The following is a 23,968-nucleotide window of genomic DNA, read 5'->3' on the forward strand; positions in this document are numbered from 1 at the left end:
CTCCTGCCGCTCGCCAGCCGCTGTGCGCCTCGCCGCCGCCGCCTCGCTCGCTGTGCGCCGCCGCCGTCTTTTGCCGAGCCGCTCGTCGCCCACTCGTGTCGCCCGAAGTTCGCCGGCCGCCCTGCCCCGCGTTCCCCGCGTCGCCCTTCACCGGAGACCGGCCGGATATGGCGAGGCATGGCCGGATCCGCCCGGCCCCGACCTCCCCGACCACCCTCCGGCGCCGCCCCGTTGCCACATCGCCGGAGTTCGCCGCTCTCCTCGCCGGAGCCCGCACCGGCCGGATCCACCGCGGGTGGATGAGATCCACCCGTTCCCCAATCCAAACGGCGCGTCCTCCGACCCGGATCCCTTCGTCCCGCGCCGCTCCATCCCGTTGACTTCTCGGAGGGGTATAATTTCCACTAAGTCCCAGATCTGCGTTATTTTTATGCCTCCTTCATCATCTCATAACGTTGTGCTCGCTGCTCCGTTTTGCGTGCATGAGATATCAAAATGGTCATCTGATTGTCCTCTTCATTTTGTTCCATTGCACCATGCTTGTTTGAGTCCATCTTTATGGCCTAAATATTGTTGCAAGAGTGCTACAAAATGTTAGTTTCTGTTTCTTAACAGATTATGGACATTTGTCATTTTTGCCATGAGTAATGTGTGCCTCCTATGAACTTAAGCCCTACATGTGTTTTGGGCTATGTCATGCCATCTTTACAGGGGTGTATGCCATGTATTTTTGTGATCAATGTGGTGACTAGCACAAGCATGCAAAGTAGCTCTCGTGATGTTGCTGATTTCAGGGACTTAGAATTCTTCTAAGTCATTTCCCTGATGTTATTTTTATGCCATGTATTCATGTTGCTACAGAGTGATCCATGCCTCTTTTGAGTATGTTCAGTAAGGATCATTTTGAGATATTGTTATGTTCTATCCACCCATGCATTTTTTGCAATTATGGGGTACCCTAGCATGACTCAGTCTTGCTCTACTTTTGCTATAAAATGTTCCTGGCTGATTGTTCTTGTGTTAATCAATTTTGCCAAGGTTGTTGTAGTTGATCCTTGCATGCTATGAGATTGTTCTTGCCATGTATAGCTTCTTGATCATGTCTTCTTGCTGGGTGTATGCTTAGCTTGTCATGAAATGCCTTGTGTTGAGTGCATCGAGCTCGCAAACATGCCTTCATAATTCTGTTTATGCCATGTCCAGTTTTCTGCTAAGTCTGAATCTGTTAACGAGACTTGCTATGTTTACATGGGTGCCATCATATCTTCTGATCCTTTTTGGCTTATGGTCAGTAAGGGACTTTTGTTATATGTTTTGATTAGTTTCATGCCATGCCTTGCTTTGCCATGATATATTCCTGTAGCATGTTGTTAACTTGCTCTAAACATTGCTTCCTGATGTTAAATCCTAACATGTTATTTTCACTAAGTCTGTGATGTTGATATCTTTTGCCCTTTTGCCATGCTTGTTTGAACCTGCTCTTGTGTGATTTAGCCGTAGCTCAGTGTTCATATTTTGTCAAGCATATTGAGTAGATCACTTCCATGTGCTTTGTTGCTATGTTAGAGTGCAGTAGCTTATTTTTTTCTTGATGCATTTTAGATGGCATCGTGCTGTTAATCGCAGAATAGTGCCATTATTCTTTTGCTTGCCATTTGCAAACCGTGCGTCCGATTCCGGTGATCTTTATATCGATTTCGACCGAAATCAACTCATCTTTTCAGCGGCACTATTGGTTTTCCAAGTTGATGCCTAGTTCAATCTTTTCCTTCCGGAGCTCGCATATGCTTTGCATATCACATCCCGCATGTCATGCCATGTTTTGCATCATGTTGCTTGCGCATTGCACCGTGGTTGATTGTGGTTTCCTTTGCTTGTGTTCTTGCTTTGGGTAGAGCCAGGATACGAGTTCGTGATCGAGGTACCCGTTGAGTATGTTTACGAGGATCAAACTTTCGTCTTCTCGGAGAACTTTGCAGGCAAGATGACCATACCCCCGAAATCACTTCTATCTTTGCTTGCTAGTTGCTCGCTCTATTGCTATGCCGTGATACCTACCACTTGCTATATCATGCCTCCCATATTGCCATGTCAAGCCTCTAACTCACCTTGTCCTAGCAAACCGTTGTTTGGCTATGTTACCACTTTGCTCAGCCCCTCTTATAGCGTTGTTAGTTGCAGGTGAAGATGGAGTTTGTTCCTTGTTGGAACATGGATATGCTGGGATATCACAATATCTCTTATTTAATTAATGCATCTACATACTTGGTAAAGGGTGGAAGGCTCGGCCTTATGCCTGGTTTTTTGTTCCACTCTTACCGCCCTAGTTTCCGTCATACCGGTGTTATGTTCCTTGATTTTGCGTTCCTTACGCGGTTGGGTTATAATGGGAACCCCTTGATAGTTCGCCTTGAATAAAACTCCTCCAACAAGGCCCAACCTTGGTTTTACATTTGCGATAACAACCTAGCCTTTTTCCCTTGGGTTTTTGGAGCCCGAGGGTCATCTTTATTTTAACCCCCCCGGGCCAGTGCTCCTGTGAGGGTTGGTCCAAACTAGAGTCCTTTGCAGCGCCCCCTCGGGGAAACTCGAGGTTTGGTTTTAGCTGTACGGAGTGCTCATCCGGTGTGCCCTGAGAACGAGATATGTGCAGCTCCTACCGTGATTTGTCGGCACATCCAGGCGGCTTTGCTGGTCTTGTTTTACCATTGTCGAAATGTCTTGTAACCGGGATTCCGAGTCAGATCAGGTCTTCCTGGGAGAAGGAATATCCTTCGTTGACCATGAGAGCTTGTGATGGGCTAAGTTGGGACACCCCTGCAGGGATTTGAACTTTCAAAAGCCGTGCCCGTGGTTATGGGCAGATGGGAATTTGTTAATGTCCGGTTGTAGAGAACTTGACACTTAACTTAATTAAAATGCATCAACCGCGTGTATAGCCGTGATGGTCTCTTCTCGGCGGAGTCCGGGAAGTGAACACGGTTCTTGTGTTTTGCTTGAATGTAAGTAGTTTCAGGATCACTTCTTGATCACTTCTAGTTCACGACCGTGCTTTGCCTTCTCTTCTCGCTCTCTTTTGCATATGTCAGCCACCATATATGCTAGTGCTTGCTGCAGCTCCACCTCATACATTTTCCCTACCCATAAGCTTAAATAGTCTTGACCGCGAGGGTGTGAGATTGCTGAGGCCCCGTGACTCACAGATTACTTCCAAAACCAGTTGCAGGTGCCTATGATACCGTGCAGGTGACACAACTAAGCTCAAGGAGGAGCTCGATGAAGATCGTGTTTGTTGTGTTGTTTCGATTCCAGTTGTTCAGTAGTGGAGCCCAGTCGGGGCGATCGGGGATCTAGCATTAGGGGTGGTCTTCTTTTATTTTTGTTCCGTAGTCGGACCTTGAGTGTATTCTGGATGATGTAATGCTATATTCATGTATTGTGTGAAGTGGCAATTGTAAGCCAACTCTTTATCTCTTTCTTATTCAGTACATGGGATGTGTAAAGATTACCCCTCTTGCGACATGCCTACAATGCGGTTATGCCTCTAAGTCGTGCTTCGACACGTGGGAGATATAGCCGCATCGTGGGTGTTACACCTCTTGTGTTCAATCTTGTTAACGGAACTATAGATTGGTACTTGTGGGTGACTAGTAGTGTTGATTAAATCTTGTAGTTGATTACTATATGGTTTATTTGGTGGAAGATTATATGTTCAAATCCATTATGCCATTTAATACCCCTCTGATCATGAGCATGTTTATTGTTTGTGAGTAGTTACCTTTGTTCTTGAGGTCACGGGAGAAATCATGTTGCAAGTAATCATGTGAATTTGATATGTGTTTGATATTTTGATAGTATGTATGTTGTGATTCCCTTAGTGGTGTCATGTGAACGTCGACTACACGACACTTCACCATATTTGGGCCTAAGGAAATGCATTATGGAGTAGCAATTAGATAATGGGTTGCGAGAGTGACAGAAACTTAAACCCCAATTTATGCGCTATTTTGTAATGTTAATGCTATGGTTAGAATTTATTCTTAATGATTGGATCCAAAAGTTTAATGCTATGGTTAGAATTTATTATTAATAATTTCCCCATAGTTGCGGATTGATAACCCACAAGTATAGGGGATCGCAACAGCTTTTGAGGGTAGAGTATTCAACCCAAATTTATTGATTCGACACAAGGGGAGCCAAAGAATATTCTCAAGTATTAGCAGCTGAGTTGTCAATTCAACCACACTTGGAAACTTAGTATCTGCAGCAAAGTGTTTAGTAGCACAGTAATATGATAGTGGTGGTAGCGGCAACAAAAGTAAAGACAGCAAAAGTAATTTTTTTGGTATTTTGTAGTGATTGTAACAGTAGTAGCGGGCAAGTAAATAAGCGTAAACCAGTATATGGAAAACTCGTAGGCACCGGATCAGTGATGGGTAATTATGCCGGATGCGGTTCATCATGTAACAGTCAGAACATAGGGTGACACAGAACTAGCTCCAATTCATCAATGTAATGTAGGCATGTATTCCGTATATAGTCATACGTGCTTATGGAAAAGAACTTGCATGACATCTTTTGTCCTACCCTCCCGTGGCAGCGGGGTCCTGTTGGAAACTAAGGGATATTAAGGCCTCCTTTTAATAGAGAACCGGAACAAAGCATTAGCACATAGTGAATACATGAACTCCTCAAACTATGGTTATCACCGGGAGTGGTTCCGATTATTGTCACTTCAGGGTTGCCGGATCATAACACATACTAGGTGACTATAGACTTGCAAGATAGGATCAAGACCTCACATATATTCAGAAAAACATAATAGGTTCAGGTCCGAAATCATGGCACTTTGGCCCTAGTGACAAGCATTAAGCATAGCGGAATCATAGCAACATCAATCTCAGAACATAATGGATACTAGGGATCAAACCCTAACAAAACTAACTCGATTACATGATAAATCTCATCCAACCCATCACCGTCCGGCAAGCCTATGATACGTCTCCATCGTATATATAATTTTTGATTGTTCAATGCCAATATTATTCAACTTTCATATACTTTTGGCAACTTTTTATACTATTTTTGGGACTAACATATTGATCCAGTGCCCAATGCCAGTTCCTGTTTGTTGCATGTTTTTTGTTTCACAGAATATCCATATCAAACGGAGTCCAAACGGGATAAAAACTGACGGAGATTTTTTTGGAATATATATGATTTTTGGGAAGAAGAATCCACGCGAGACGATGCTCGAGGGGCCCACGAGGTAGGGAGGCGTGCCCTGGGAGGCAGGCGCGCCCCTGACCCTCGTGGCCACACCGTCAGGCGGTTGATGCCCTTCTTTCGCCGCAAGAAAGCTAATTTCCAGATAGAGATCGTGTCAAAATTTCAGCCCAATCTGAGTTACGGATCTCCGGGAATATAAGAAACGGTGAAAGGGACGAATCTGAGAACACAGAAACAGAGAGAGACAGAGAGACAGATCCAATCTCGGAGGGGCTCTCGCCCCTCCCGTGCCATGGAGGCCATGTACCAGAGGGGAAACCCTTCTCCCATCTAGGGAGGAGGTCAATGAATAAGAAGAAGGAGGGGGGCTCTCTCCCCCTCGCTTCCGGTGGCACCGGAGTGCCACCGGGGGCCATCATCATCACAGCGATCTACACCAACACCTCCACCATCTTCACCAACATCTCCATCACCTTCCCCCCTCTATCTACAGCGTCCACTCTCCCGCAACCCATTGTACTCTCTACTTGAACATGGTTCTTTATGCTTCATATTATTATCCAATGATGTGTTGCCATCCTATGATGTCTGAGTAGATTTTCGTTGTCCTATCGGTGGTTGATGAATTGCTATGATTGATTTAATTTGCTTGTGGTTATGTTGTTGTCCTTTGGTGCCCATCATATGATTGTGCGCGTGGATCACACCCTAGGGTTAGTTGTATGTTGATAGGACTATGTATTGGAGGGCAAGAGTGACAGAAGCTTTAACCTAGTATAGAAATTGATGCATATGGGATTGAAGGGGGACCAATATATCTTAATGCTATGGTTGGGTTTTACCTTAATAAAAATTAGTAGTTGCAGATGCTTGCTAATAGTTTCAATCATAAGTGCATAGAATTCCAAGTAAGGGATGACATGCTAGCAGTGGCCTCTCCCACATAATACTTGCTATCGGTCTAGTAAAGTAGTCAATTGCTTAGGGGCAATTCCGCAACTCCTACCACCACTTTTCCACACTCGCTATATTTACTTTATTGTTTCTTTATCTAAACAGCCCCTACTTTTTATTTACGTACTCTTTATTATCTTGCAAACCTATCCAACAACACTTACAAAGTACTTCTAGTTTCATACTTGTTCTAGGTAAAGCGAACGTCAAGCGTGCGTAGAGTTGTATCGGTGGTCGATAGAACTTGAGGGAATATTTGTTCTACCTTTAGCTCCTCGTTGGGTTCGACACTCTTACTTATCGAAAACTGTTGCGATCCCCTATACTTGTGGGTTATCAAGACCTTTTTCTAGCGCCGTTGCCGGGGAGCAATTGCGTGGGGTGAATATTCTCGTGTGTGCTTGTTTGCTTTATCACTAAGTAATTTTTATTTTCTGTTCTTAGTTGTTTTCTACCTGTTGTTATGGGTAGGAAACGCAAAATACCAAAAAAATTAGTTGTACCTACTGAACCAATGGTTGAAGAACCACTCAAAATCTATCACACTGCTGAAGATTTTTACTTGGATCATCTTCGATCCCTTTGTGCTCGTGCCGAAACCCCAACTAGCTTAGTTGAGGGCAAATCTTTAGATGAGCATGCCTGTTATGTGGGACACCGTATATCTGAAAAAGGGAAACTATTATGGAGTCAAATTCAACTTTTGCAATGCTATGCTTGGAATTTATGTGAAATATATGATTTTACTTGTTGTTCTGAAAACCCTAAGAAACACCTTCCCTATCAATGTGAGTTTAGTAATAATGGAATCGTATCTTCGTATGCTAAGGGTGTTTATAATTACTATGATGTTCAACAAATTGAAGAATTTGTTGCTTTTAAGGGTGCTTCTGAAATTGCTTCTTTGATTGAAAAGTATGATGATACTCTTCACAAATCTAAATTTTTTGCCATACTTGAATATTGTTATGGGAATTATGCTTCTAATGCTTATGTTAAACTATATATTGAGGACTACTCCGATGTCCAAGAAGAGACTAATATTTTGCAGGAGTCTATGGAAGAAGAAATTGATGAAACTATGAGCTCATTGGATGAAAAAGATGAGGAGGAGAGCGAAGAACAAAAGGAGGAAGAGCGGATTAGCTACCCGTGCCCACCTTCTAATGAGAGTAACTCTTCAACTCATACATTGTTTAAATTCCCTTCGTGCTTACCGAAGGATGATTGCTATGATCCCGTTGATTCTTTTGAAATATCCCTTTTTGATGATGCTTGCTATGCTTGTGGCCAAGATGCCAATATAAATTATGCTTATGGAGATGAACTTGCTACAGTTCCTTATGTTAAACATGAAATTGTTTCTATTGCACCCACGCATGATAGTCCTATTATCTTTTTGAATTCTCTCGATTATACTATATCGGAGAAGTTTGCACTTATTAAGGATTATATAGATGGGTTGCCTTTTATCGTTGCACATGATGATTTCAACAAATATAATATGCATGTGCTTCCTGCTCCCACTTGCAATTATTATGAGAGAGGAACTATATCTCCACCTCTCTATGTTTCCAACATGATAAAATTGCAAGAAACTATTTGTACTATGCATTGGCCTTTACTAGGTGTGCATGAATTGTTCTTTTATGACATGCTGATGCATAGGAAGAGAGTTAGACTTCGTCATTTCTTGATATATGTTGCTTTGTACTCACTACTAAATTACAAAGCATTGTTAATTAAAATTGGCTTTCATATACCTTGGGATCCGGGTGGGTTCACTACTTGAGCACTATATGCCTAGCTTAATGGCTTTAAAGAAAGCGCTTCCAGGGAGACAACCCGGAAGTTTTAGAGAGTCATTTATTTCTATTGAGTGCTTGCATATAGTTTAAAAACAACAAAAATAAAGAGGGGAACCCAAAACTTTTTCAAAAAGGAAAGTGAAAGTGAAAGAGACAAGCATTGTTGAAGTGGGAGCTAGCCTTGGACTTTGTTCATGCTCACGGAAACTTTGTGAATCTTGATTACAGACACTTTTCAATAAAAATAACTATCCCCTTGTACAATTCCATTGTATAATAAAAATAATGTGCCAAGGTTTGCCTTTAGGATGTTTACATTTGTTTGATGGTTTGTACGGTGCAGGACAGAAACTTTGGCTGTAGTGCGTGATTCTACATTTTTAGCTGGAACGTCAAATGGTTCTGATTCTTTTTGCACTGTGTTCCTATACAAATTTTTTATGTTTCCTAATTTTTGTAGAATTTTTCAAGTATCATAAGTATGGTGAATGTTCATATTATTACAGACTGTTCTGTTTTAGACAGATTCTGTTTTTGATGCATAGTTTGCTTGTTTTGATGAACCTATCAATTTATATCAGTGGATTAAGCCATGAAAAAGTTATATTACAGTAGACACAATGAAAAAACAAAATATGAATTGATTTGCAACAGTACTTAGAGTAGTGATTTGCTTCATTATACTAACGGATCTTACCGAGTTTTCTGTTGAAGTTTTGTGTGGATGAAGTGTTCGGTGATTGAGAAGGTTTCGATGTGAGAAGAAGGAAGAGAGGCAAGAGCTCAAGCTTGGGGATGCCCGAGGCACCCCAAGTAAATATTCAAGGAGACTCAAGCGTCTAAGCTTGGGGATGCTGGGAAGGCATCCCCAATTTCTTCAACAAATATCAGTATGTTTTCGGATTCGTTTCGTTCATGCGATATGTGCAAGTCTTGGAACGTCTTTTGCATTTAGGTTTTTATTTTTATTTTTATGCACCATGCTGGTATGAGATAGTACTTGGTTGATTTATAGAATGCTCTTTACACTTCACTTATATCTTTTGAGTATGGCTTTATAGAATGCTTCATGTGCTTCGCTTATATCATTTGAAGTTTGGATTGCCTGTTTCTCTTTACATAGAAAACCGCCATTTGAAGAATTCTCTTTTGCTTCACTTAGATTTGTTAGAGCACGGGCATATCTTTTGTAGAAAGAATTAAACTCTCTTGCTTCACTTATATCTATTTGGAGAGATGACAGGAACTGGTCATTCACATGGTTAGTCATAAAATCCTACATAAAACTTGTAGATCACTGAATATGATGTGTTTGATTCCTTGCAATAGTTTTGTGATATAAAGATGGTGATATTAGAGTCATGCTAGTGGGTAGTTGTGGATTGTAGAAATACTTGTGTTGAGGTTTGTGATTCCCGTAGCATGCATGTATAGTGAACCGTTATGTAACGAAGTTGGAGCATGAGGTATTTATTGATTGCCTTCCTTATGAGTGGCGGTCGGGGACGAGCGATGGTCTTTTCCTACCAATCTATCCCCCTAGGAGCATGCGCGTAGTACTTTGTTTCGATGACTAATAGATTTTTGCAATAAATATGTGAGTTCTTTATGACTAATGTTGAGTCCATGGATTATACGCACTCTCACCCTCCCATCATTGCTAGCCTCTCTAGTACCGCGCAACTTTCGCTGGTACCATAAACCCACAATATACCTTCCTCAAAACGGCCACCATATCTACCTATCATGGCATTTCCATAGCCATTCCGAGATATATTGCCATGCAACTTCCATCATCATCATATACATGACTTGAGCATTCATTGTCATATTGCTTTGCATGATCGTAAGATAGCTAGCATGATGTTTTCATGGCTTGTCTGTTTTTTGATATCATTGCTACGCTAGATCATTGCACATCCCGGTACACCGGCGGAGGCATCCATATAGAGTCATATCTTTGTTCTAGTATCGAGTTGTAATATCGAGTTGTAAGTAAATAAAAGTGTGATGATCATCATTATTAGAGCATTGCCCTAGTGAGGAAAGGATGATGGAGACTATGATTCCCCCATAAGTCGGGATGAGACTTCAGACTTTACAAAAAAAATAAAAGAGGCCAAAAAAGCCCAAATAAAAAAAGAGGCCAAAGAAGCCCACCAAAAAATAAAAAATAAAATAAAAATGAGAGAAAAAGAGAGAAGGGGCAGTGCTACTATCCTTTTCCCACACTTGTGCTTCAAAATAGCACCATGTTCTTCATATAGAGAGTCTCTTGAGTTATCACTTTCATATACTAGTGGGAATTTTCATTATAGAACTTGGCTTGTATATTTCGATGATGGGCTTCCTCAAATGCCCGAGGTCTTCATGAGCAAGCAAGTTGGATGCACACCCACTTAGTTTCAGTTGGAGCTTTCATAAACTTATAGCTCTAGTGCATCCATTGTATGGCAATCCCTACTCACTCACATTGATATCTATTGATGGGCATCTTCATAGCCCGTTGATACGCCTAGTTGATGTGAGACTATCTTCTCCTTTTTGTCTTCTCCACCATCATATTCTATTCCACCTATAGTGCTATGTCCATGGCTCACGCTCACGTATTGCGTGAAGTGGAAAAGGTTTGAGAACGTCAAAAGTATGAAACAATTGCTTGGCTTGTCATCGGGTTGTGCATGATGTGAATATTTTGTGTGGTGAAGATGGAGCATAGCCAGACTATATGATTTTGTAGGGATAACTTTCTTTGGCCATGTTATTTTGAAAAGACATGATTGCTTTATTAGTAGGCTTGAAGTATTATTGTTTTTATGTCAAATGATAGACTATTGCTTTGAATCACTCGTGTCTTAATATTCATGCCATGATTAGATATGTGATTAAGATTATGCTAGATAGCATTCCACATCAAAAATTATCTTTTTTATCATTTACCTACTCGAGGACGAGCAGGAATTAAGCTTGGGGATGCTGATACGTCTCCATCGTATCTATAATTTTTGATTGTTACATGCCAATATTATTCAACTTTCATATACTTTTGGCAACTTTTTATACTATTTTTGGGACTAACATATTGATCCAGTGCCCAGTGCCAGTTCCTGTTTGTTGCATGTTTTTTGTTTCGTGGAATATCCATATCAAACGGAGTCCAAACGGGATAAAAATTGATGGAGATATTTTTTGGAATATATATGATTTTTGGGAAGAAGAATCCACGCGAGACGATGCTCGAGGGGCCCATGAGGTAGGGGGGCGCCCTGGGGAGACAGGCGCGCCCCTGACCCTCGTGGCCACCCCGTAAGGAGGTTGATGCCCTTATTTCGCTGCAAGAAAGCTAATTTCCGGATAGAGATCATGTCAAAAATTTTAGCCCAATCCGAGTTACGGATCTCCGGGAATATAAGAAACGGTGAAAGGGAAGAATCTGAGAACGCAAAAACAGAGAGACAGATCCAATCTCGGAGGGGCTCTCACCCCTCCCGTGCCATGGAGGCCATGGACCAGAGGGGAAACCCTTCTCCCATCTAGGGAGGAGGTCAAGGAATAAGAAGAAGGAGGGGGGCTCTCTCCCCCTCGCTTCCGGTGGCACCGGAGTGCCACCGGGGGCCATCATCATCACCGCGATCTACACCAACACCTCCGCCATCTTCACCAACATCTCCATCACCTTCCCCCCTCTATCTACAGTGTCCACTCTCCCGCAACCCATTGTACTCACTACTTGAACATGGTTCTTTATGCTTCATATTATTATCCAATGATGTGTTGCCATCCTATGATGTCTGAGTAGATTTTCGTTGTCCTATCGGTGGTTGATGAATTGCTATGATTGATTTAATTTGCTTGTGGTTATGTTGTTGTCCTTTGGTGCCCATCATATGATTGTGCGCGTGGATCACACCCTAGGGTTAGTTGTATGTTGATAGGACTATGTATTGGAGGGCAAGAGTGACAGAAGCTTTAACCTAGTATAGAAATTGATGCATATGGGATTGAAGGGGGACCAATATATCTTAATGCTATGGTTGGGTTTTACCTTAATAAAATTAGTAGTTGCAGATGCTTGCTAATAGTTTCAATCATAAGTGCATAGAATTCCAAGTAAGGGATGACATGCTAGCAGTGGCCTCTCCCACATAATACTTGCTATCGGTCTAGTAAAGTAGTCAATTGCTTAGGGGCAATTCCGCAACTCCTACCACCACTTTTCCACACTCGCTATATTTACTTTATTGTTTCTTTATCTAAACAGCCCCTACTTTTTATTTACGTACTCTTTATTATCTTGCAAACCTATCCAACAACACTTACAAAGTACTTCTAGTTTCATACTTGTTCTAGGTAAAGCGAACGTCAAGCGTGCGTAGAGTTGTATCGGTGGTCGATAGAACTTGAGGGAATATTTGTTCTACCTTTAGCTCCTCGTTGGGTTCGACACTCTTACTTATCGAAAACTGTTGCGATCCCCTATACTTGTGGGTTATCAGCCTACGGTGGAATTACTCACGCACGGCGGTGAGCATCATGAAATTGGTGATGGAGGATGGTTGATGATGATGACGGCGATGAATCCCCCTCTCCGGAGCCCCGAACGGACTCCAGATCAGCCCTCCCGAGAGGTTTTAGGGCTTGGCGGCGGCTCTGTATCGTAAAATGCGATGATTTCTTCTCTCTGATTTTTTCTCTCCAAAAGCAAATATATAGAGTTGGAGTTGGCGTGGAAAGGCATCCAGGGGGGCCACGAGGTAGGGAGGCGCACCCTAGGGGGGGCGCCCCCCACCCTCGTGAGAAGGGTGTGGGCCCCCTGGTCTTCATCTTTGACGAGGATTTTTTATTATTTTTTCTAAGATGTTTCGTGGAGTTTCAGGTCATTCCGAGAATATTTGTTTTCTGCACATAAAACAACACCATGGCAATTCTGCTGAAAACAGCGTCAGTCCGGGTTAGTTCCATTCAAATCATACAAGTTAGAGTCCAAAACAAGGGCAAAAGTGTTTGGAAAAGTAGATACGATGGAGACGTATCAACTCCCCCAAGCTTAAACCCTTGCTTGTCCTCAAGCAATTCAGTTGACAAACTGAAAGAAAGAAAGAAAAACTTTTACAAACTCTGTTTGCTCTTGTTGTTGTAACTATGTCAAGCCAGCATTCAAGTTTTCAGCATAGATCATAACTAACCACATTTGCAATAATTCTCAGGTCTCATAATTACTCATATCAATAGCATATTCAACTAGCAAGCCATAATAATAAATCTCGGATGACAACACTTTCTCAAAACAATCACAATATGATATAACAAGATGGTATCTCGCTAGCCCTTTCTGAGACCGCAAAACATAAATGTAGAGCACCTTTAAAGATCAAGGACTGACTAGACATTGTAATTCATGGTAAAAGAGATCCAATCATAGTCACACCCAATATAAATTAACAGTGATGAATGCAAATGACGGTTGTGCTCTCTGATACGTCTCCAACGTATCTATAATTTTTGATTGCTCCATGCTATATTATCTACTGTTTTGGACTATATTGGGCTTTATTTTCCACTTTTATATTATTTTTGGGACTAACCTATTAACCGGAAGCCCAGCCCAGAATTGTTGTTTTTTTGCCTATTTCAGTGTTTCGAAGAAACGGAATATCAAATGGAGTCCAAACGGAATAAAATCTTCGGGAACGTGATTTTCTCACCAAACATGATCCAGGAGACTTGGACCCTGCTCCAAGGAACAAAAGAGGCGGTCAGGAGGGTGGGGGGCGCCCCCCCTAGGGCGCGCCCCTTGCCTCGTGGGCCCCTCGTTGCTCCTTCGGCATACTTCTTCCTCCTATATATACACATGTACCCCCAAACGATCAGAACAGGAGCCAAAAACCTAATTCCACCGCCGCAACTTTCTGTATCCACGAGATCCCATCTTGGGACCTGTTCCGGAGCTCCGCCGGAAGAGGGCCGTCATCACGGAGGGCTTCTACATCATCATAGCCTCTCCGACGAAGTATGAGTAGTTTACCTCAGACCTTCGGGTCCATAGTTAGTAGCTAGACGGCTTCTTCTCTCTCTTTGAATCTCAATACAAAGTTCTCCCCCTCTCTTGTGGAGATCTATTCGATGTAATCTTCTTTTTACGGTGTGTTTGTTGAGACTGATGAATTGTGGGTTTATGATCAAGTCTATCTATGAATAATATTTGAATTTTCTCTGAATTCTTTTATGTATGATTGGTTATCTTTGCAAGTCTCTTCGAATTATCCGTTTGGTTTGGCCAACTAGATTGGTAGTTCTTGCCATGGGAGAAGTGCTTAGCTTTGGGTTCGATCTTGCGGTGTCCTTACCCAATGACAGAAGGGGCAGCAAGGCACGTATTGCATCGTTGCCATCGAGGATAACAAGATGGGGTTTATTTCATATTGCATGAATTTATCTCTCTACATCATGTCATCTTGCTTAAGGTGTTACTCTGTTTTTAACTTAATACTCTAGATGCATGCTGGATAGCGGTCGATGAGTGGAGTAATAGTAGTAGATGCAGAATCGTTTCGATCTACTTGTCACGGACGTGATGCCTATATACATGATCATGCCTAGATATTCTCATAACTATGCTCAATTCTGTCAATTGCTCAACAGTAATTTGTTCACCCACTGTAGAATACTTATGCTCTTGAGAGAAGCCACTAGTGAAACCTATAGCCCCCGGGTCTATTCTCATCATATCAATCTCCATTACTTTAATCTTGCTTTGCTTTTTACTTTGCTTTTCCTTTTTACTTTGCATCTTTATACCAAAAATACCAAAAATATTATATCTATCAGATCTCACTCTCGTAAGTGACCGTGAAGGGATTGACAACCCCTAATCGCGTTGGTCGCGAGTAGCTATCGTTTTGTGCAGGTACGAGGGACTTGAGCGTGGCCTCCTACTGGATTGATACCTTGGTTCTCAAAAACTGAGGGAAATACTTACGCTACTCTGCTGCATCATCCCTTCCTCTTCGGGGAAAACCAACGCAAGCTCAAGACATAGCACTCTCCAGCTAGTGCTTTTTAATAAGAGGGTGATTACTCAACATAAAAGTAAATGGATAGGCCCTTCGCAGAGGGAAGCAGGGATTTGTAGAGGTGCCAGAGCTCGGCTTTGAAGTGGAGATAAATTGTATTTTGAGCGGTATACTTTCATTGTCAACGTAACAACTAAGAGATGGCGATATCTTCCATGCTAAACACATTATAGGCAGTTCCCAAATAGAATGGTAAAGTTTATACTCCCACTCCACCAACAAGCATCAATCCATGGCTTGCTCGAAACAACGAGTGCCTCCAACATACATCAGGTCCCAAGGGGAGTTCTGTTTGCAATTAATTTTGATTTAGTTTGCATAAAGTATGGGACTGGGCATCCCGGTGACCAGCCATTTTCTCGTGAGTGAGGAGCGGAGTCCACTCCTCTTGAGAATAACCCACCTAACACGGAAGATAAGGACAGCCTTGGTTGATACATGAGCTATTCGAGCATACAAAACAGAATGTTTATTTGAAGGTTTAGAGTTTGGCACATACAAATTTACTTGGAACGGCAGGTAGATACCGCATATAGGAAGGTATAGTGGACTCATCTGGAATAACTTTGGGGTTTTAAGGGATTGGATGCACAAGCAGTATTCCCGCTTAGTACAGGTGAAGGCTAGCAAAAGACTGGGAAGCGACCAACTAGAGAGCGACAACAGCCATGTACATGCATTGAAATTAATAAACATTGGATGCAAGCATGAGTAGGATATAATCCACCATGAACATAAATATCGTGAAGGCTATGTTGATTTTGTTTTAACTACATGCGTGAACATGTGCCAAGTCAAGTCACTTAAATCATTCAAAGGAGGATACCACCCCATCATACCACATCATAATCATCTCAATAGCATGTTGGCACACTAGGTAAATCATTATAACTCATAGCTAATCAAGCATGGCACAAGCAACTATGATCTCTAATTGTCATTGCAAACATGTTTATTCATAATAAGCTGAATCAAGAACGAGGGACTCATCATATTTACAAAAACAAAAGAGGTCGAGTTCATACCAGCTTTTCTCATCTCAGTCAGTCCATCATATATCATCATAATTGCCTTTCACTTGCACGACCGAATGGTGTGAATAATAATAAGAGTGTACGTGCATTGGACTAAGCTGGAATCTGCGAGCATTGAATAAACAGGAGAAGACAAGGCAATATGGGCTCTAGGTTAATTCAACAAAGATGCATATAAGAGCCACTTCAACAATTTAATTATGGTATTTTCCTACTGACCCCCAAAGAAAAGAAAAGAAATAAAACTATTTACACGGGAAAGCTCCCAACAAGCAAAAGAAGAACGGGAAATATTTTTGGGTTTTCTTTTTAATTATTACTACTACAACAGAAAAATAACTACTACTAATTTTTTTTGTTTTTCTTAAGGTTTAACAAACACACAAGAAGAAAGCAGGAAAAAGAAAATAAACTAGCATGGATATTACAGTGAAAAAGTATGAGCACCGACATCTAGCAATGAGTGTGTGTGAACATAAATATAATGTCGGTGAGAAATACGTACTCCCCCAAGCTTAGGCTTTTGGCCTAAGTTGGTCTATGGCCACGGCTGGCCTGGCGGATATCCATAATAATAGTTGTTGGGGTCGTACTGTGATGAGGAAGAAGAAGGCTCCGATTGCCACTGGCTGGCAATCATCTCCGGATCCCACTGATAGTTAGACTGTCGTGAAGGATCAAATTGTGGTTCCGGTTATAGCTCCTTGGCTGGTGCAGGATTCCGGTAGGCGTGAATAGTCGTCAACGGAACAAGGTACGTGCCTACAGTCAAATCAAACAAAGAAGGAGCAGGCAGGATAATAGTTTCAGGATGATATTTGTTAAAGAACAATTGATATTTAAGCTCTCCTTCCCTATTCTTAACAATAAAATCGTGTGCCACCATACTTTTATGATCTAGATAAACACGGGGCAGCATCTTTTCTTCCTTCTTAGCATGCCTAATAGGTATGTTAAAATGTGCAGCTAGGCGTGTAGCATAGATGCCTCCAAAGATGGGACCCTTAGTACAGTTCATACTTAACCATCTAGCAATAATACCGCCCATACTAAAAGTTTTATCACTGTATAAACTGTGGTGCAGAATAATTATATCAGGGATACTAAGGTTTCCATAGTTTCCGCGTCCAATTAAACAACGACTAGCAAATAATGCAAAGTAACATAAAACAGGAAAATGTATGCTAGTGATTCGTGCATCAAAACCTTCCTAGTTTCTCCTACAGTGATACTATCAATAAACCCAGCCACATCATCATGATGTGGTTCTTCTGTCTTGCCCTCAAAAGTGACTAAACAAATCCGACAGAAATCATAAAGTGACATCTCTTTATGTTCATCATATAAATGAAACTCCCCCGTAGGTGGTGAGTTCCTAGAATGAAAATGAAAGTTTTGCACAAAAGTATTTGTGAGTAAGAGATACTGATCGCATTGGTCGTGGAGGAAAGCGGTGAGGCCTGCATTGTGAGCCAATTCATGAAAATCTTCATAGATACCGGCTGCTCTCAAGAAATCATCAGAAGGCCATTCACACGCCCGAATCTCCGCGGTGCGCGGCAAATTATACTTAGGCTTCGGTGCCTTTTCCTTCGTGCTTTGGCTCGATGAGCACCTCAAAAATCTCCTCATTATTTTTCTGAAATAATCTGAAATTTTTAGTAACTTCAAACAAAAGTGAACCGACTTCAATAATATTGATAGCAACTACTCCTACAAGTGCCTAGAGCCCATCTCAAGCATTAGAACTACTTGGAACCATAGAAATTCGACATGCAAGCTCAAGAACATGGTCACCTATGCAGCACAAATTTGCAAAGAATAAAGCACTAGAACAAAAACTAATTGGACCAATGAAGGAGTCACATACCAAGGAACAATCTCCCCAAGCAGTTTTGCGAGAGGTGCTTTGAGCAAGGAGATCGAAAATCACAGCAAAAGTGGCTGGAACTCGTGCTTGAGTTGGTTTTTCGGGTTTGTGTGAGACGGAGGAAGAAGATGGGTGCTGGGATAAGTGGAGGAGGGCCACCGTGGGCCCACGAGGCAGGGGGGCGCGCCCTAGAGGTGGGGCGCGCCCACCACCCTCGTGGCCAGTGGCAGCTCCTCCTGCGGTAATTTTTGCACAGTAAATCCTCAAATATTCCCAAAAAAATCATATTAAATTGGCATGTCACTCTGAGGACTTTTATTTTCGGGATATTTTTATGTTGCACAGATAAGTCAGGAAACAGACAGAAAAATACTATTTTTACTTTATTTAATATAAATAACAGAAAATATAGAGAGGGTACAGAAGGTTGTGCTTCTAGTTTCATCCATCTCATGCTCATAAAAAAGAATCCACTAATAAGGTTGATCAAGTCTTGTTAACAAACTCATTCCGATAATCATGAAACCGAAGAAATTTCGAATAGCACTAAGTTAACTCAATGGGGATATGCACATCCCCAATAATAAGTATATCATATTTCTTTTTGATAGTAGGAAGAGGAAATTCAAAACCTCCAAATATAATCGATGGAATTTTTCCAATAGAATTGATACTATGAACTTGAGGTTGTTTCCTCAGAAAGTGTACCGTATGCTCATTACCATTAACATGAAAAGTGACATTGCCTTTGTTGCAAGCAATAACAGCCCCTGCAGTATTAAGAAAAGGTCTTCCGAGAATAATAGACATACTATCATCCTCGGGAATATCAAGTATAACAAAGTCCGTTAAAATAGTAACGTTTGCAACTACAACGGGCACATCCTCACAAATACCGACAGGTATAGCAGTTGATTTATCAGCCATTTGCAAAGATATTTCAGTAGGTGTCAGCTTATTCAAGTCAAGTCTACGATATAAAGAGAGAGGCATAACACTAACACCGGCTCCAAGATCACATAAAGCAGTTTTAATATAATTTCTTTTAATGGAGCAAGTTATAGTAGGTACTCTGGGGTCTCTAAGTTTCTTTGGTATTCCACCCTTAAAACTATAATTAGCAAGCATGGTGGAAATCTCAGCTTCCAGTATCTTTCTTTTATTTGTAATGATATCCTTCATATATCTAGCATAAGTATTTGTTTTGAGCACATCAGTTAATCGCATGCGCAAAAATATTGGCCTAATCATTTCAGCAAAGCGCTCAAAATCCTCATCATCCTTTTTCTTGGATGGTTTTGGAGGAAAAGGCATGGGTTTCTGAACCCAAGGTTCCCTTTCTTTACCATGTTTCCTAGCAACAAAGTCTCTTTTATCATAACGTTGATTCTTTGATTGTGGGTTATCAAGATCAACAGCAGGTTCAATTTCTACATCATTATCATTACTAGGTTGAGCATTATCATGAACATCATTATTAATATTTTCATTAGGTTCATGTTCATTACCAGATTGTGTTTCAGCATCAGACATAGAGATATCATTTGGATTATCAGGTGGTTCAGCAATAGGTTCACTAGAAGTTTGCACAGTTCTATCATTTTTCTTTTCTTCTTTTTAGAAGAACTAGGAACATCAATATTATTTCTTTGAGAATCTTGCTCGATTCTCTTAGGGTGGCCTTCAGGATACAAAGGTTCCTGAGTCATTCTGCCAGTTCTAGTAGCCACTCTAACAGCATAATCATTTTTCTTACTATTCATTTCATCAAGCACTTCTTTTTGAGCCTTAAGTACTTGTTCTACTTGAGTGGTAACCATAGAAGCATGTTTGCTAACAGGTTTAAGTTCACCTTTAATATTAGCCATATAATCACCCAAGCGTCTAATCATATAAGCATTTTCTTTTAATTGTCTACCAAAATAAGCATTGAAGTCGTCTTGCTTAAACATAAAGTTATCAAACTCATCCAAGCACTAACTAGCAATTTTAGTAGGAGGAATTTCAGCTTTATCATATCTATAGAGAGAATTTACCTTTAGTACATGTGTCAGGATATGAGGATCAGGAGGTTCTTTAGTAAATAAAGAATTGAGATCATATGTTTCTTCAACAGGCGGTGAATTAAGACCATGTATTTCTTCAATAGGAGGTAAATTCTTAACGTCTTCAGCTTTAATACCTTTCTCGTTCATAGATTTCTTTGCCTCTTGCATATCTTCGGGACTGAGGAATAAAACACCTCTCTTCTTTGGAGTTGGTTTAGGAATAGGCTTAGTAATTGGAGCAGGAGTTGGCTCAGGAGGTGCCCAATTATTTTCATTTGTCAACATATTATTCAATAGAATTTCAGCTTCATCCGGTGTTCTTTCCCTGAAAAGAGAACCAGCACAACTATCCAGGTAATCTCTGGAAGCATCGGTTAGTCCATTATAAAAGATATCAAGTACTTCAGGTTTCTTAACAAGATGATCAGGCAAAGCATTAAGTAACTTGAGAAGCCTCCCCCAAGCTTGTGGGAGACTCTCTTCTTTAATTTGCACGAAGTTGTATATTTCCCTCAAAGCAGCTTGTTTCTTATGAGCAGGGAAATATTTAGCAGAGAAGTAATAAATCATATCCTGGGGACTATGCACACAACCAGGATCAAGAGAATTAAACCAGATCTTAGCATCACCCTTTAATGAGAACGGAAATATTTTGAGTATATAAAAGTAACGCGATCTCTCATCATTAGTGAACAGGGCAGCTATATCATTTAACTTAGTAAGATGTGCCACAACAGTTTCAGATTCATAGCCATAAAACGGATCAGATTCAACCAAAGTAATTATATCAGGATCAACAGAGAATTCATAATCCTTATCAGGAACACATATGGGTGAAGTAGCAAAAGGAGGGTCAGGTTTCATTTTATCTCTAAGTGATTATTTGTTCCATTTAACTAATAACCTCTTAAGCTCATATCTATCTTTGCAAGCTAAAATAGCGGCAGAAGATTCCATATCAAAAAGATAGCCCTCAGGAATAACAGGCATATTTTCATCATCACTATCATCATCGTATTCAGATTCAATAATTTCTTTTTCTCTAGCCCTAGCAATTTGTTCATCAAGAAATTCACCAAGGGGCACAGTAGTATCAGGCATAGAAGCAGTTTCATCATAAGTATCATGCATAGCAGAAGTGGCATCATCAATAACATGTGACATATCAGAACGAATAACAGAAGCAGGTGTAGGTGTCACAAACTTGTTCATAACATAAGGTGAATCAAGTGCAGAGCTAGATGGCAGTTCCTTACCTCCCCTCGTAGTTGAGGGATAGATCTTGGTTTTTGGATCTCTCAAGTTCTTCATAGTGTCCAGTAGATATAAATCCCAAGTGACTCAAAGAATAGAGCTATGCTCCCCGGCAACGGCGCCAGAAATCTGTCTTGATAACCCACGAGTATAGGGGATTGCAACATCTTTCGAGGGTAGACTATTCAACCCAAATTTATTGATTCGACACAAGGGGAGCCAAAGAATATTCTCAAGTATTAGCAGCTGAGTTGTCAATTCAACCACACCTGGAAACTTAGTATCTGCTTCAAAGTGTTTAGTAGCACAGTAATATGATAGTGGTGGTAGCGGCAACAAAAGTAAAGACATCAAAAGTAATGTTTTTGGTATTTTGTAGTGATTGTAACAGTAGCAGCGGGAAAGTAAATAAGCGTAAACCAGTATATGGAAAAACCGTAGGCACCGGATCAGTGATGGATAATTATGCCGGATGCGGTTCATCATGTAACAGTCATAACATAGGGTGACACAGAACTAGCTCCAATTCATCAATGTAATGTATGCATGTATTCCGTATATAGTCATACATGCTTATGGAAAAGAACTTGCATGACATCTTTTGTCCTACCCTCCCGTGGCAGCGGGGTCCTATTGGAAACTAAGGGATATTAAGGCCTCCTTTTAATAGAGAACCGGAACAAAGCATTAGCACATAGTGAATACATGAACTCCTCAAACTATGGTCATCACCGGGAGTGGTCCCGATTATTGTCACTTCGGGGTTGCCGGATCATAACACATAGTAGGTGACTATAGACTTGCAAGATAGGATCAAGAACTCACATATATTCATGAAAACATAATAGGTTCAGATCTGAAATCATGGCACTCGGGCCCTAGTGACAAGCATTAAGCATAGCAAAGTCATAGCAACATCAATCTCAGAACATAATGGATACTAGGGATCAAACCCTAACAAAACTAACTCGATTACATGATAAATCTCATCCAACCCATCACCGTCCAGCAAGCCTACGATGGAATTACTCACGCACGGCGGTGAGCATCATGAAATTGGTGATGGAGGATGGTTGATGATGACGACGGCGACGAATCCCCCTCTCCGGAGCCCCGAACGGACTCCAGATCAGCCCTCCCGAGAGGTTTTAGGGCTTGGCGGCGGCTCCGTATCGTAAAACGCGATGATTTCTTCTCTCTGATTTTTTCTCTCCGAAAGCAAATATATAGAGTTGGAGTTGGCGTCGGAAGGCATCCAAGGGGCCCACGAGGTAGGGGGAGCGCCCTAGGGGGGGCCCCCACCCTCGTGAGAAGGGTGTGGGCCCCCTGGTCTTCATATTTGGCGAGGATTTTTTATTATTTTTTCTAAGATGTTCCGTGGAGTTTTAGGTCATTCCGAGAATATTTGTTTTCTGCACATAAAACAACACCATGGCAATTCTGCTGAAAACAGCATCAGTCCCGGTTAGTTCCATTCAAATCATACAAGTTGGAGTCCAAAACAAGGGCAAAAGTGTTTGGAAAAGTAGATACGACGGAGACGTATCACGGATGCTTGCGGGAGGGTTAATCATAAGTAGGAGGTTTGTTCAAGTAAGAACAACACCTAAGCACCAGTCCACCCACATATCAAATTATCAAAGTAGCGAACACGAATTAAACCAACAAGATGAAAGTGACTAGATGAAATTCACATGTACCTTCAAGAACGCTTTGCTTATCATAAGAGACCGTTTTGGCATGTCCTTTGCCTCAAAAGTATTGGGCTACCTTGCTGCACTTTTGCTACTACTATCGTTACTTGCTCGTTACAAATTCTCTTACTATCAAACTACTCTACTACTTACAATTTCGGCACTTGCAGATATTACCTTACTGAAAACTACTTGTCATTTTGTTCTGCTCCTCGTTGGGTTCGACGCTCTTACTTATCGAAAAGAGCTACAATTGATCCCCTATACTTGTGGGTCATCAATTCCTACATAAGAGCCTTCCTTTTCAGATCTTGAGGTAAAAGAGGGTGTTGGGGATATTTGTTTTCGAGATACTACTCAACAGAAAGCAAGAAATTGTGTTGTCAATAAACCAAAAAACCGGAAAGAAACAAAGAAAACCAAATAAAAAGAGAAGGGAAAGGGAAAGGGAAAGGGAAAAGCAAAGAAACCGGTGCAAAATAGTGGAACATGGTGAAAAATGAAGACGAAAAAGCCTAAGATAAACAAGTATAGAAACAAATAAAACTAAAAAAATGAAAAACAAAACGAGGAAAAAAAACTAAAGAAATTGATGCCAAACAGTGGAACGGTTGTGAAAACTAGGAAAACCGATAAAACCAAAAAAGAAACCCAAAGAAAATAAAGAAACCCCGATGGAAGGCGGCAAATAAACAAAATAAACCCAAAGAAAATAAAGAAACCCAAGAAAGAGAGAAAACCACTGAAAAACAAACAAAGGAAGAAAGATCAGTGAAAATCGAGAAAGTAATGAACAAAACTGGTCAAAAACCAAAGGAAAACAGAAAAGTAAAGAAAAACCAGTGAAGAAACAAAAACACCAAAAGGAAAAACAACGAAAAGACACAACGAACGAAACCTAGCGGAACCCAATGAACTCAATCAAAACCTAGCAAAGAAAAAATAGACGAAAATGAGTTGACCCAGTAGCTGCACGTGTCAGGAAATCCTTTAGTGAGATGGAA

General features: G+C 41.0%; 1 pseudogene; it reads right to left on the reverse strand.

The window, feature by feature from the left end:
- The window catches only part of LOC123153687 (glutathione S-transferase-like), a 46,337-nt pseudogene that overhangs the window by 20,151 nt on the left and 2,218 nt on the right, over positions 1 to 23,968 (reverse strand).

The sequence above is a fragment of the Triticum aestivum genome, chromosome 7A (genome assembly GCF_018294505.1).
Source record: "Triticum aestivum cultivar Chinese Spring chromosome 7A, IWGSC CS RefSeq v2.1, whole genome shotgun sequence".
NCBI classification, from domain to species: domain Eukaryota; kingdom Viridiplantae; phylum Streptophyta; class Magnoliopsida; order Poales; family Poaceae; genus Triticum; species Triticum aestivum.